Genomic DNA, 14,288 nt, shown 5'->3' with positions numbered 1-14,288 from the left:
ATCACTACTTTGATTTTTATTAAATTCTCTACCTCTTACACAGTGAACATCAAATCTGCCTTCCTGGATCAGATTTCTCTTCTATGGTCACGTACCTGGGAAGATGGAAAGGAGTGGAGAATGTGCCGTTGTTTCCAGGACCTGTGGTCTAGCAACTAAAATTCCACCAATTAAAGGGTCCTCTAGAGGGAGTGGCGCCCTATGCATATTCAGCTCTGCCTACCTTTTCCTTACTTTCTCTGCTCCCTTGAATAAAGATTTGAGAGTAGATTTGGGTTACTGTAACGGAAGATGTAAAGAGTGTTAGGACATCTTGCAGGAGTGATCTGGGGAGTTGAGTCGTCAACAAAGGCAGAAATGAACCAGTGGCAGGCTTGCCATTCTCCACTTTTCTTCATTTCCAGGAGCAGTTAGCTCTGCTTTCTGCGTTGACATCAGACTATGAGTCAGGTAGCGCCAGACCTGTAGGGCTCCTATGGAATTTCAAATTTTCCCTTACCAGGACGCGGATCTGTTACTTTAGGGTTTCTCAAAGTAATGTTACTGTTTAAGACAGAGGAATGAATACTTACGATTCAAAGTTTAACCTCATGTTTTCTTCTTTGCTCCCTTCCTTTCTTCTCTTTATTTCTTTATTTTTACTTTCCATGTCTCTTTATGGAGGTATAATTTATATACCAAAAAATTCACCCATTGGAAGTCTCCAATTTAATGATTTTTAGTAAATTTATAGTTATATAACCATCCCCAAAATTCAGTTTGAAAATACTTCCATCATATCAGAAAGTTCCTTCATGCCTGCTCAATATATTTTTTAATGTTTTATTTATTTATTTATTTATTTATTTATGTATTTATTTATTTATTTATTTATTGGCTGTGTTGTGTCTTCATTGCTGCACAACGGGCTTTCTCTAGTTGCGGCAAGTGGGGGCTACTCTTCGTTGTGGTCCACAGGCTTCTCATTGCGGTGGCTTCTCTGGTTGTGGAGCACAGGCTCTAGGCATGCGGGCTTCAGTAACTGTACACAGGCTGTAGTTGTGGCTGGCAAACTCTAGAGTGCAGGCTCCGTCACTGCGGTGCACAGGCTTAGTTGCTCCAAGGCATGTGTGATCTTCCCGGCCCAGAACGAACCCATGTCCCCTGCATTGGCAGCTGGATTCTTAACCACAGTGCCACCAGGGAAACCCCCCCCAATATATATTTTAAATAGCATACAGACCCCCTCCACAATTGGCTGATGGATAATATTCTTTTATTTGAAAACCATGGAAGAATGTTTTGTAATATCTTATTCCAAAAATGTATTGAGGTTGATTTTTCTAGCTTCTGTCACACTATTATAATTGCCGTGGCATGAGAAGAAATAGAGAAGGGGAAAGATGGTATTTTACAGCAATGAAGCCCAGTTTGCAGAGCTGCTCCGTTGCACTGTACTTTCATATCCCACACCGATATTTGAAAAAGTACAACTAGTTATGGATGGCAGAAGGGAGAACCCACGTCTTGAGTTATGTGTCTTCTACTGAAGTTATTAAGCCTTGAGTTGCCAGTAAATTGGAACAAAAATAGTAATAATCTCTGCTACTCATTGACCATATATTCCATTTTATTCTCTTCACATACATTACCTCATTTAAGCCTCAACCTGGGCTCGCTCCCTTTATAAAGATTAGAAAACTAAGGTTCAGAGAGATGGAATGCATGTTGTCAATGTCACTCCATAGTAGATGCCAAAGCTAGAAACGAAACCCAGGTCTGTCTCACTACCCCACCCCTCCTTTCAAGACCGTACTTCGTTCCATCTCTAGACAAATGAATCAAGGCACAGCAGTCCAGGGGTAGCCCAGTTGTCAGAGGTCTGCTTCTAGGCTAGGAAAGAAAAATCAAAAACACGAGGCCCTAAGGAAGAAGATACGCCAACATCACACTTAACAGCCACTCAAAAATGACACGAATGGAAGAATGATTTAAGGCGAGAATCCTCTTGGCTGTGGAAGTCCTGAGACGCCCTTTGAGCCGTGCGGTGTTTGAGGTTCTGAGGGAGGAGGCGAGACTGCGTGTGAACAAACCTGCCTGACTTATCTTTGCTGACTTTCCACCTGGAAATGAACTTCACAGATTCGTGGTAATGCTTGGGGAGGCATCACGATTTGCCAGTTTGAATAAACTCAGAATAAGTTACGATTATATGGCAACTTGGAGGGTGTAAGAGGGGCATTGTCTGAAGTGGTCTCTCCCTCAGCTAACCCCTCAATGTACCACTCATTCATCACTTAGCACATAAACACTGCCTTGTATTAGATTGTTTTCGTGTATGTGTTTTATCATCTATCTCCATGGTTCTCAAACTCGGTTAAGCACAACAGTTGAGGGAACCACATATAGAAAGAATAGGTTTCTGGTCCCCTGAGACACTTTTCCATACACTAGTCTTGAGTTAAGTCTCAGATACCAGGGTTTTTATAAGGCTTTCCTGTGATTGTTAGAATGAACCATATTTAGGATTTACTGTTCTTTAAATGGTTAAGTCCATAAGGGCATTTTGTTTCCTGGCATCTAGCAGAGAGCGTCATACAGAGTAAAGTTCAGTAGATATTTGTTGACTGAAGGAGGAAATGAATGAATATTATAATTTCCTTGGGGTCAGTGATGATGTAACGTTACCTCCCACAATGTTAGTAAATAGTGGTCAATAACTATGCATTCATTGATTAGCTTTAAATCTGTTTTATTGTTCCTCTACCTTTTCTCAGCGCTATGGAAACGGCCATGAATTTGTTTGAAGTCTCATGTTCTGGAAAACCTGATTCCCGTTCAGTGAGGTATGGTGTTGGGCATAGCAGCCAGGAGCTGACTTTGAATAGTTTCAGGAGTTCGCTTATCCTAGAAACCTAAGGAGAAAGCCAATTCCCACGTTTTGCAAGTTTATTTTTGCGTAGTACAGTGTATAATTGTCCTGAGGGAACTAGATGGCATCGGAGAGGATTAACCTTAGATTTTAATTTCCTGTAAAATAACTTTCCACTTATTATATTCAGTGAGAATACTTTGGGTTTCAGGAAATATGCGTATTTTATCACAGACCGTCCTAAGTGTGCTCCCAAATGTACCTGAAACTCAGGAGTTAAGAGGGGCAGGCGCAGGCAATTGAGTAAGTCGGGGGACGCCAGCCTCTATGGAGAGAGGACTGGGGGTGGATGTAGGACCAAGTCACCTGGAGTCCCCACAGCCAGTGCATCATTGTCTCATTTTAGGATCACTGAGCTTTAAAAAATTTTAATAGGAAAATATTAAAAATCAAAATGACTGTAATAATGATAATTAATGGGCGAGCATTCATCAAGTCCCTAAGTTCCAGATATTTTACTAAACTCTTTGACGTATCATGCTATGTAATTGATTCCTTACAAGAGCCTAATGAAGTAATGTAGTGAATTACAAACGAGAGCATCTCAACGAAGATTGGGCTTAAGAAAAAAATGTTTTTTTGCTCATAAAGCTGAAAAGGAGTCCAGGGCAAGTTAGATTTTAGGGGCTCAAATGATATCATAGGACCCTTGTCTTCCCCATTCGCATTTTTCCGTGATGATAAAGATGGGCTCCAGCGTCTCCACCTTACGTCCTGGGAAGATCCATTCCTGTGGGAAAGAAGAGTCTCTTCCTGCAGAGTCAGGAGGTGATCCACAAGATCACCTTCACGTCTAACATCAGCTGCAAAGTTTGGGAGTCCCCACCATCAGCTTCGTTTTTGGTAATCTGCTAAAAGGACTCACAGAGCTCACTGACAGCTGTGATACTCACTGTTATGGTTTATAACCATAAAAGGATACAGATGAAATTAAGTCAAGGGAGGAAACTCATGGAACGTAGTCCAGGGACGTTCCAAAAGCAAAGCTTCCAGTTGTGCTCCCCCGGTACAGTCATGGATAACACCAACTTTTCCAGGTAACAGTGTGTGACAATGTGTGTAGTGTATGCCAGCCAGGGAAGCTCTCCCAAGTCTTGGTGTCCAGAGATTTTGTTAGGCGTCAGTCACAGAGATCTGGTTGACCACCCACATGCTGACTTTCAGTCTCCAGTCTCTCTGGAGGTCAAGCTGATAACCTCGTGGTCCAAAGCCCCCACCATAAATCACATTGTTAGACTATCCAGTATGGCCCAAGGCCCCCAGATATACAAAGGCTCTCACCAGGCAGAACATTCCAGGGGCTTTAAAAGTCACCTCTCAGGAGCCAGGGACAAAGGCCAGACTTCTTTCTGAGTAAAGTTAGCTCTTTACCATGCAATTCCCCAACTATTCCAATAACAGCCCTGGCCTCCATTGGGGTCAGGAGGCTATGCCTGAACCAGTCGCCCTGGCATGGAGGTGAAATATACCCACTGGCTGGGCTTAGGGATGGGGCCACCAGGCCTGCCCCCCACATAAAGCAAAAGCAAGGAGCGGTGATTCTCCAAGAAAATTGGACATTGATCAAACTCTTTTCATTAGTGAATAAAACAAGGACAGAAGTCGGTGTTAACTCATGAGAAGATGCCACAGAGTAAAATAAAACACCAAATTCCTTTTATTTTGACTTCATGAGATGTCATTAGCAAGTCTATGAGAAAAGGAACTAAAGGTGACTTAATATAAATATAGTTTTTTGAAAAGAGACAAGACCTCTTAAAATACGACATATGTGATTTAAGAAAGAACAGAATAATGAGTTGGTAAAGAGGCTCCGGGTGTGATTGTTCGTGCAAATTTCCCACCAGGAATGAGCTGTCTGCCTTATTTCCCTAGAGCAACATGAAAACCACCTAGAGCAGTGGTTCCCAGGCTTGCTGTGCATTCGAATCATCTGGGGAGCTTTTAAAGAAGTCTGAATGCCCAGGTCACACCCCATAGCAGTGAAATCAGAATAGCTAGGAATGCGACACAGATATCTGCATTTTTTTTAAAGATCTCTAGGAGACTCCAATATGAAGCAGTTTGGAAACCACCAGCATAGGATATTAAAGCAACACACGCACCGCTGCTCTGAACACTAGTTTCTGGTATGCTCAAATTTATTTGATTAAAAGAATACCACCCAATCACTAGTCAGAAGAATTGCTCTCCAGAGTTAGCGAAATGTGGTACAAAACATTGTCAGCGGTACCCGGGTTCAAATCTGGTGTTTGTATTTACTAAGTGCTGGATCGTTAGCAAGTGTCTTAACCTCTGAAGTTCAGTTACCTCACCTGTGGAACAACTAGTAACTTTTACCATATGGAACTTTGGAAAGAAAATATGGAGAAAGTGCCCAACATAGTAAATGTCAATTCTGTTTCTTATATCATTACATTTATTTTGAGAGAGAGAATAGGACTCCCTTGTCTTTTTTTCCTACCTCTGAGACTTCATTGCTTTGTGTTTGTTGTGTTGTTTTATTTTTAACTTATCTGTGTAGGATAAAAAAATTATATCTCAGTCAGTGATGCAAAAGTTGGAATTTTTTTTGTCATTAAATCATTCCCTTAAGTATTGGGAGTCCCTTGAGAAGGTGGCCCATTTATTCAGTTATTTGTCCATGCAAGATTTATTAAATCTCTATGGCAATATTTCAGCAATCCTAAAATACACTCACTTGCAAAATAATACATGGTTATCTTATGTGTGAACAAGAGAGGAGAAACCTTTGCCAATTAAACTGTGACATGCCATGAGCTGCAGTAGGAATTCCTATTTCATAAAGTCCAGGTGAGCAAGAAAATGTATATCACAGAGTCAGTGAGATGTAGTGTCCTCCAGGATGCTAGGCATTAGGATACAGAGCTGTATATGATGCTGATTCAGTCATTGGAGGCTAGAAAGGATCAAGTTCCACAGATGCCTTCATCCTCTCTTCTTAGAAGATCGACTCTGTATCAGGAGAAACATTTTTTAAGCCTCTTTAAGATCATTAAATATCATACACTGATCACCATTTCATCTTTGAGAAATACGGTGACCTGTTTAAATGGTACCCATTTTTAAATCACTTTTCTCCAAATGGGGCCAATTGTAAATGGCTGAACATCATCCCACCCAGGGAAGGGAGAGTGAAAATGGCTCATTATTTCAGCAGATCACATAAGCCTTGATACAGGAAGGTAGGAGGTGGGAAGTTAGAGGGAATTGCATTTGATGATCACATGATCTTTCTTCCTCAAACCTCCCCATTCAACTGAAGATTTTGGGTTATGATCCCACATGGGTCAAAATAGAAGCTTGGAAAAAAATTTTCTGAATAGAGCCCTTTGCTCTGTTCTATATATACTTAATACAGATATGCCACATTTCTCTCTCCTTACATTAAAGCCAGCTTGCCCAGAAATGTGCTTATATTTACTAGATTTTTTTTTTTTTTTGGTAGCTGGCTAAATATGTCCCCAAGTGAAGGCAACGTATCTGAAGAGATTTTGAGGACAGGTGAAACAGTGATTCTGACTCATCTCATTGAAGTGCAGTCTTTGTATTTTAATTTTTTGGTGACAGGAAAAAAAAATCCAGAAAAAAGAAAGATAAAAATAATAGCCGCTTCAAATCCAAATGAAAATCCTACGAATAGCATCTTGGTGCCATGCTGGCGCCCTGGTGTCATCAGCAGAGGTTTTCTTTTGAAGGTGAGCAGTTTAGAGAATGAATGGGCTCTGCTGTCTAATAGGAGGATGGGTGCCAAAGTTAGATCTTTAAGGAAATAATCTTATTAGTCCCTCTTATTAAGGAAGCCTCTGCAGTGTGTAGACTTTGAACCTGCCTGATAGAAAGTAGGTCTTGTCTAACAGCTCACAGCTCCTCGTGAAAAGGTTGAACTTTGTTGGTTTAGATCATCCAATCCAAATGCAAACATGTTTCTAAGCTTCTGTTTGCGTACTCGGGGAGAAAAACAAGACTTCCTCATTTTCCCTGACTCTGACACCAATAACATTCCAAGGGGATGGCAGCTCCCACGGAAATCACTAAATCACTGTGTTAATGGCACAGGCAGAAAGGCCAAAGTTTCCTGCCTAACCTGAAATTTAAAGCTTCCTGTTGTCATTGTCGGGGTCCTTTTATGTATTTAACCCTTCATTTTTTTCCCTTAACGCATCCTGGTCCTTTCCTCTGCCATTCTCTCTCTGAGCCGATCCCGGTCTGGAAGTCGTAAGGCTGAAATTCTGACAGCTTTGTCGTTTTCATAGCTGTGAGGGTTGATGTCGAGTTTACAGGATTACTGCTCTCCAGGAATACTTCACTACATAATCAAGCGGAAGGTCAAGAGAGAGAGAAAAAAAAAAAAACTCTAATTAAATCAGGAAGGGCTGACTTGTGCCATCAACCACGGTGCACCTTCAGGCAGGGCCTGATACTTGTATCCAAGAGCAACAATTGGCCCCAGTCAGGGGTCGCACTTGTCCCAGTGGACTACAGAAAGCACCATTAACGTGAGCGGCAGCTCGAAGGACGGGCTTCATTCTTTGCTTCTACCCTGCTATTAAGGCCCTTCTCAAATCAGATTAAGGGAAGGCACTGTAACACAGAGCTTGATTAGAGTAGTGGAAAGAGGGCAGCCAGCTCTTGCCTTGCCTCTGCTGCTTTTTCTCCTGTGATGTGTGGCTTCTGGGCACTGGCCTGGTGAGTAACACAGCCAGATAGTAGTGCCCAGATAGAATTGAAGGAGAGTATGAGACTTCGTCTCCTAAGAACAGAATTGAGAAGAGCCTCACTCTTAAGTTTTTCCACGAGTGATCCTGCAGTAATTAACCAGACACCCGGTAGAATTCCCAGACCCCCGAACTGCTTTAGTCCATTTTAGCTCAGCCCATCCTATCTGAGACCTACTATGTGCCAAACACTGGCAAGACATTTCAAGTCATAGACAGGAGCTTCGTGTCCAATAAGGTCACAGGAGTAAACACAGTAATTACGAGGTTTAATGCAGTGATGAAGCAATACTTAGAGCTTTTACAAATTAGGAAGTGCCTATTGTGTGCTAGTCACTGTTCAGAGTGCTTTACAGGGAACAAGTCATTTAATATAGAGGTTAGATTGTCATGCCTGGAGCGCAAAGGGTGTGGAAAATCCCCCCAAAGGAGGGGTTTGATTGGGTTTGAAGGAAGTGTAGGAATTATCTCCTACGTTTAAGAAATAGAGGAAAGCAAGAAAAAGCTTGCTAAATAGAGAAAACCTCATGTATAGAGGCTTAAAGTGTGACACAAGATGAAATCATCCAAGAAATGAAATGCTCCTGCAGCATAGAGCAAAAGGCAGGTGGTAGAGGAGGAGCTGAAAGTCATGGGTTAGAATGAAGGTTTTGTCCTATGGGTGATGGAGCCACTGGAGGATTTTTAAGTAGGAGTGATACTCTGTTTCCATTTAGAATTGCTCTGACTCTTTTGAAGTAACAGCCAGGGCAAGCTTGCCCCATCCACCTCCGTCGGAAAAAACCTGCCCCCAAGGGTGGGTACTGCCTTGGCAGAGGTCCCTGTGTAGAACTCTCCGGGTTCTGACATCCCAACTTTCTATTTGTTGACTAGAAATGGAAGGAATGAAGACTTGTATTTTTTGTTTATTGGTGAATGCTACTCATGGAAACCGAATGCTCCTGTATCTAATCTCATGCCCTAGGATTTCTTAGAAAACATTACCTTCTTTAAGTGGCAACCTGAGAGTATCCCACTAAGTTCCGACTGTGTCTGTGGAAAAGATGCTCCGTGGGCCGTTGGCAGAAGCAGACATGAACTCCTAGCTGCCTTTTCCACCAGGCTTGTGTCTAAGGACATGTGGGTCTCATGCTTAAAGCTCAAGGAAAACAGTCTTGCTGAGTGATGCCTATCTTTGACAACCCACTAGACATGACTGAAGACCAAGGCGAATGAGAAAGGCAGCAGCAGGGGAGGGGGATGGAGCAGAAGCAGTAATGTGTCTGTGAGCCACAGCGAGGTGTCGAGGGTGGCACACAGACCGGTGACGGTGTCCCCAAGAGAAGGTAGGGCACAGGGGATGAGATTATGAGGTACAGCATCAGGCCAGGAAGTTACAGTCATTTCTTCCATAAGCAGTTTGCTTCAGGTTAAGCTCTCCTGCATGCCTCCGTGAAGCAGCTGCTAGAAAGGCAAAGCTTTGCCTCCTGCCCTGGAATGTCTCAGAGTTTCCTGGGGACCCTTGGTGTGGCCAGTGGCTCTTGTTCCTTCGTGAGCAGGGCCCGGGCCCCTCCATTCTGAGGAGGGCTGTGTGCGTCCCAGTTACTGAGGAGGGGGATGATGTTATGAGATTGTCTAAGCCTCTGCGATGTGTCCAGAAGTGAAAGGAAGGCAGTCAAACCGACCCAGATGAATGAGTTGGAAGGTCTGCAGAGGATGGAGGACTATTATGTCACTAGCCAGGGTTCTGAAAAGGAGTTGCTTTACTCGAGAGCTTACCAGTCCTACACCCACACACACACACCCCCCCACACCCACACACCCTCCCCCCCCCCCCCCACCCCACTGAGCCAAGCCCTGGGACCCACTGTGCTACCCTGGAAAGAGCAGTGGAATGCTAAAAAAGCAGGGAGAATACACCCTCTTGAAAACTCGGATTTTGCCTCTGAGCTTACAGTCAGAGCAGCGTTCCCCTCTGTTGCCCCAGACGATGCCAGGGAAGAAGCAGCCCTTCCGTGGACAAGAAGCGGAGAATTGAGGCCTCCGCTGCCCTGTCTCGTTCGGCAGCCCGGGGAGTAGCAGTTAGAATCATCTACCCACCCCCCCCCCCCGCCCCCACCCCCGCATCTCACACTGCACAGATTTCTTAGGAGCAAGACGTTGTCCTCCTTGGTCGTTTCAGGCCTGTGAAGCCTTCCTAAGTCCTAACCACAGTCAGCTTTCTAAATTGAGAAGGTAATGAATTTTTAAAGTCTTAAACTTATGCCATAATAATCTTTCTGCCATCCCACACATTACAATGCAGGAAGGCAACAGATGTGTTTTCTTATGACTCTGGGAACATGAAATATTGATGGGGGAAGGGAATGTGGACACGATATCGAGATTTGCCTATGATGAAGGTTCCGGCTCTCATCCCAGCTTCTCTTTTTCCACCTTTCTCTTCTAACACTTAGGACTGGAAGAAAGCCCCAAACCCGTGATATCCCAGGCTAGTTCAATGAAAACTCTTAAAAAGCTATGCAGGGAAATCTGTCTAAAAAGGTCTTTATCAGTCTCCAGGGACCAATCGCTAATGCAGCTAATACACGTTTGATCTATACAGATGATTTTTCCTTTGTCCCCTAGGGAACCTCTACAAACACGTTGGATTTACATGGTGCCAAGCCCAGGCAGCCTGTCCGAAAATAAATAGCATTTTAACACCCTCAAGCATCAGCCCCCAGGATGAAAAGTAGCATGCGGGCCCTTCTCTGAGTTTTCTGTCCAGGCTATAGGACATAATCAAAACTTCATTTTTAGAGCATCTCTTTTCCTGGTGACATTTCACTCTGAGGCACTGTATTCTGAAGAGGAAAAGGCACATCGTAGTTCAAGAGAGAAAAGAATAGTGTTTCATCTAGGACGCTATTTCCAAACATGTCTGAGTGCCATTGGGTGCCAGTGTGTGTGGTACCAAAAAAATGACATGATTTTTTATATCAATATTTATTTATTTATTGAAATGCATATTAGAAATTTTATGTATATACACATAAGCATGTATATATATGTAGACATGCACAGCTAGCCATTCTAAGCTGTGATTTCATGAATATTATTAGCTAGGATGAGGCCAAAATTAAAAACAATAAGTCAATGTAAGGAAAAATATTAAGCAACTGGAACAGGCAAGATTGGATGGAATGACAGCTGTAGGCCCTGCAGGGAGGAACTGGGTGGAGCAAAGGTCCAGAAGGTAGTAGGAGAATGACTAACATTTGAGAAACTCTGATCTAGGAAAATTTCCCACGTGTTGCATTAATAGGAGAGTCGGGGCCAGCCCCACCCTTTCCCAGCCAGTGGTGATAAGTGGGAAATCGTGAGCTTACATCCCCAGGCAGAAACATAGACCACAGTGATGCCCTGGGGCTCAATGGATTTGAGTCACAATTCCCGGTTGTCTAAAGTCCTGTCTTCCTTGTGGTTTTAAGCCAAAAACTGCATGTTCACAGACGTGTTCAATCCAACGTGTCCTAACAACCCTCTTCCCAGTGGAAGGATATAAGGCAGGATATTGCTGGCCACTCAGGAGACACGCCTTTCAGAGAGGGAGTCCTCCAGATGAGTGGGCTTTGCCTGGGATTCTCAAGTGCTTAGAGGAGAATTTATAAGTCTACTAGGATGTATCCAACTCCATGAAGGAAAGATGATGATGACCGTGCCTAGCTACTGAGTTTTCAGTATATGCCAGGCATGGCTCCGTAAGTCTAACCTTCAGAAGAGCTGGGTGCACCAGGCACCATTATCTTCCCAGGGTATTTATACAAAAGGTAAAGTTAGGACACACACTGCTCGGAGATTCAAATCCAGTTCTGTCTGAACAAGAGGTTGGACGTGAGAGGCCACGCTCCAGTGGTGAACATTTTGGGGGAACAGCTGCCCCTGCAATTGTCGTCCTGTCCACAATGGGCGTTTGAACATCCTACAAAGGCCTCCTTAGAACAGCGCCCAGATTTAGACTTCCTCCCTGGCAACAGGAGATCACAGACTAAGAAAATGTGCATCACGATCTTTGTTCAGGTCTGGCAAAGGGTGGGGAAGTGGGAGGATGGTTGGTGTGGGAGGAAGAGAAAGGAAATCAAATAATAAGTCAATATCAATGAGAGCAATTTCTGTGCCAGGGTTCTTTTCCCAGCTCCATCGTGAGCCCTGACAACATTAGGAAAATCCCTTATCCTCCTTGATCTTCTTTTTCCTCACGTATGTTATGCGGGATTTGGACAAAATGACCATGTGAGTCCCATTAAAACCCTTTCAATCCATATTAGGATACGTCATTTTATCTTGATTTTGCCTTTGATGTAGAACCGCTCAGAAGGAGAGAGTTGAGTTGGAGAATGATTGTTAAAACACTAGGAAAACCTTACCTTCACCGGTGACTCAGTCTAAAAAGGGAAAACAGAACCACATCATCAAGAAAGGTCCCAGGAAGGGTTATATAGGAAATCTCATTCTGGAGCAGAAAGAGAGGGCATGATGTAGGAGGAACCATGGGATGACATTCTACCCCATCCCTGCACTCTCTCTGCGGGCTCTGTACCAGAAGCCCTGCTACCTTCTGGCCCAGCGATAACTTGGAATGTTGCAGAATCAACCGAGTTTCTGAATCAGCCTCTACATATGAGAAACATACTGAGTCCTCTTCCTAAAGAGCTTAACTTTAACCTGAGGGGGAGTGATGACTGTTTTTCTTTTGCTTCGTGGAAGAAAAGTTAATCAGATGAGGAGTATACAATTTCTGAGTCTTCTCTTCCACTTTAACTTCTTAGGCCACCAGTTTAAAGGATGGCCTGAAACAGTTGTTCTGCCTGATGGAAACAGGATGTAGGTGCCCCAGGCCATCCATCGTGTTGTTCTGGAAATAAGGATAGTTTCTCACTTCTGCTGCCAACAAGACACACCTATGCCTCTTAGGTAGTCTCAGGAGTACATATTTAAGGATGTTTATTATTAGAAATGGAGTTTGAGCTTCTCCATGGGCAAAAAAAACCCTAGAATTTAAAGACCACCAAGAGTGCCTCCACATTATTTACAAAGGAAGCCTGTGTTTTAAGACTAGCATCCGAACCCCATACGTTGTAAAAGTACAAATGACCCAGCAGAGTCGGTTACCCTCAGGGGAAGGAGACCTGGTAAGAGAAGAAGTGTCCACCTTCATGCTGCCCAATTTAGTACATACCATGGTGGGAAAAAATAAGAGAAAAAATTAACGAAGCAAAATCATGCCTTGTGTTAGAAAGCGATGAGCTGTGATCTGTGCCGTAAATAAAGCAAGGCCATGTTACGACTTGATTTAGCTGCTGTGTTTCAGAAGAACTCATAGTTCATGTTTCAACTGGAGAAATAGCTTCAGTGAATGATGTAACATACGGCATTTTTGTTCAGGTGGTTTGACAAGAAACGAAAGATGGACATGTTTGAAACTTGAATTGAGAAAAGAATCTTAACGATGTCCATGCGTCCGTATGTGTGGTTATTTCTTAGTAGTGAAATGTTGTAGAACCTGCTTCTTTTATAATTGTGATAGTCCTTGTTTATATAAGCAAGAAGGAGAGTGGTATTACTTCAAATAACTGCACGTTAAGGACCTCCTGTGTTTGTATATACAGAAGAGGATACAGTGATCTATTAACTAGATCATTAGAGAAGACATATATGGGCAAATGTCTCTTTTTCAAAGCTATTGATAATAACTTGTGTATGTCATCATCCTTTGAAAATGCAGCCTTTAGAAAACAGGAAGAATTGGAAGTATTGCTTTTTTCATTCGAAAGATTTTAAAACCTTGATCGAAACCCTTAGATAGTAAATGGCTTAAGGAGAACGGTGAAACCTCATTTATGGAGGAACTTAAAATTTAAAATAATCACTTTCTGGAAAAAAAAAATTAAGTTCATCATGAAGTTTAGTATGGGTCCTATACACACAGTATTAAAGCAGAAAGATGGATTGAGTCAAAACCAGCTTATTGGACAGTGAAATAAAAACCTGAGTTCCATTGGTTTTACCTTTGGCCTTATGGGGGGATGGAAGGAGCATTTGACATGATGTGAGACCTGTGGGTTCCAGCTGAGCTATGCTGGGTGACATGAAATTGAGTGAATCCCATAATCTCTCCAGCCCTCCTTGTCTTTTTTCACAAAATGCTAGCTTTGTATTAGATTAGAGGTTTTCAACCTCTGTTCCTTGTGTAGCTTGTGGAAGGGGGTGCGGATAAGTGGATGGAGGGTTCTAGAGGATGTGACTTCGGGCCACTTTTTCTTCCATCTCAAGTAGAGCGGCCCAGGGACTTCCCTGGTAGTGTAGTGGTTAAGACTCTACGCTTCCAATGCAGGACATGGGTTCGATCCGTGGTGGGGGAACAAAGATCCCATGTGTGGTACGGCCAAAAAACTAAAACAAACAAACAAAGCAGAAATCAAGTAAAGCAGCCCTGCTTTGGATATCAAAGTTCTGAAGTAGTTTTAGTTTACGGTTTAATCAACAGAAAGGTATTCATTTGACCTTTAAAGTGTTGCAATTCCCTTTTTAAAAAAAAATAAATGTTTCACGATCTGCCGATTAATACTCTGAGTTTTTATACTGTCTTCAGTTTTTATTGGCATCTCTGTCATGGG

At 42.9% G+C, this 14,288-nt stretch overlaps 1 protein-coding gene across 2 annotated transcripts in view; it reads left to right on the top strand.

Annotated features, from left to right (window-relative positions):
- TENM2 (teneurin transmembrane protein 2) overlaps positions 1-14,288 on the top strand; it is a 960,873-nt gene that overhangs the window by 503,386 nt on the left and 443,199 nt on the right. The window contains exon 1 of one of the 2 annotated variants that reach the window (XM_057729570.1): positions 11,575-11,691. The exons of the other annotated variant lie outside the window; for it this stretch is intronic. The gene's annotated coding sequence lies outside the window, so the exon portion shown is untranslated. Of the gene's footprint in view, positions 1-11,574; positions 11,692-14,288 lie in introns of those variants that run through there. 2 annotated transcript variants of the gene reach the window in all.

This window comes from Hippopotamus amphibius, chromosome 1 (assembly GCF_030028045.1).
Source record: "Hippopotamus amphibius kiboko isolate mHipAmp2 chromosome 1, mHipAmp2.hap2, whole genome shotgun sequence".
Taxonomy (NCBI): Eukaryota; Metazoa; Chordata; class Mammalia; order Artiodactyla; family Hippopotamidae; genus Hippopotamus; species Hippopotamus amphibius.
Note: the sequence above shows the minus strand (reverse complement) of the source record. Positions and strands in the feature narration are given on the sequence as shown.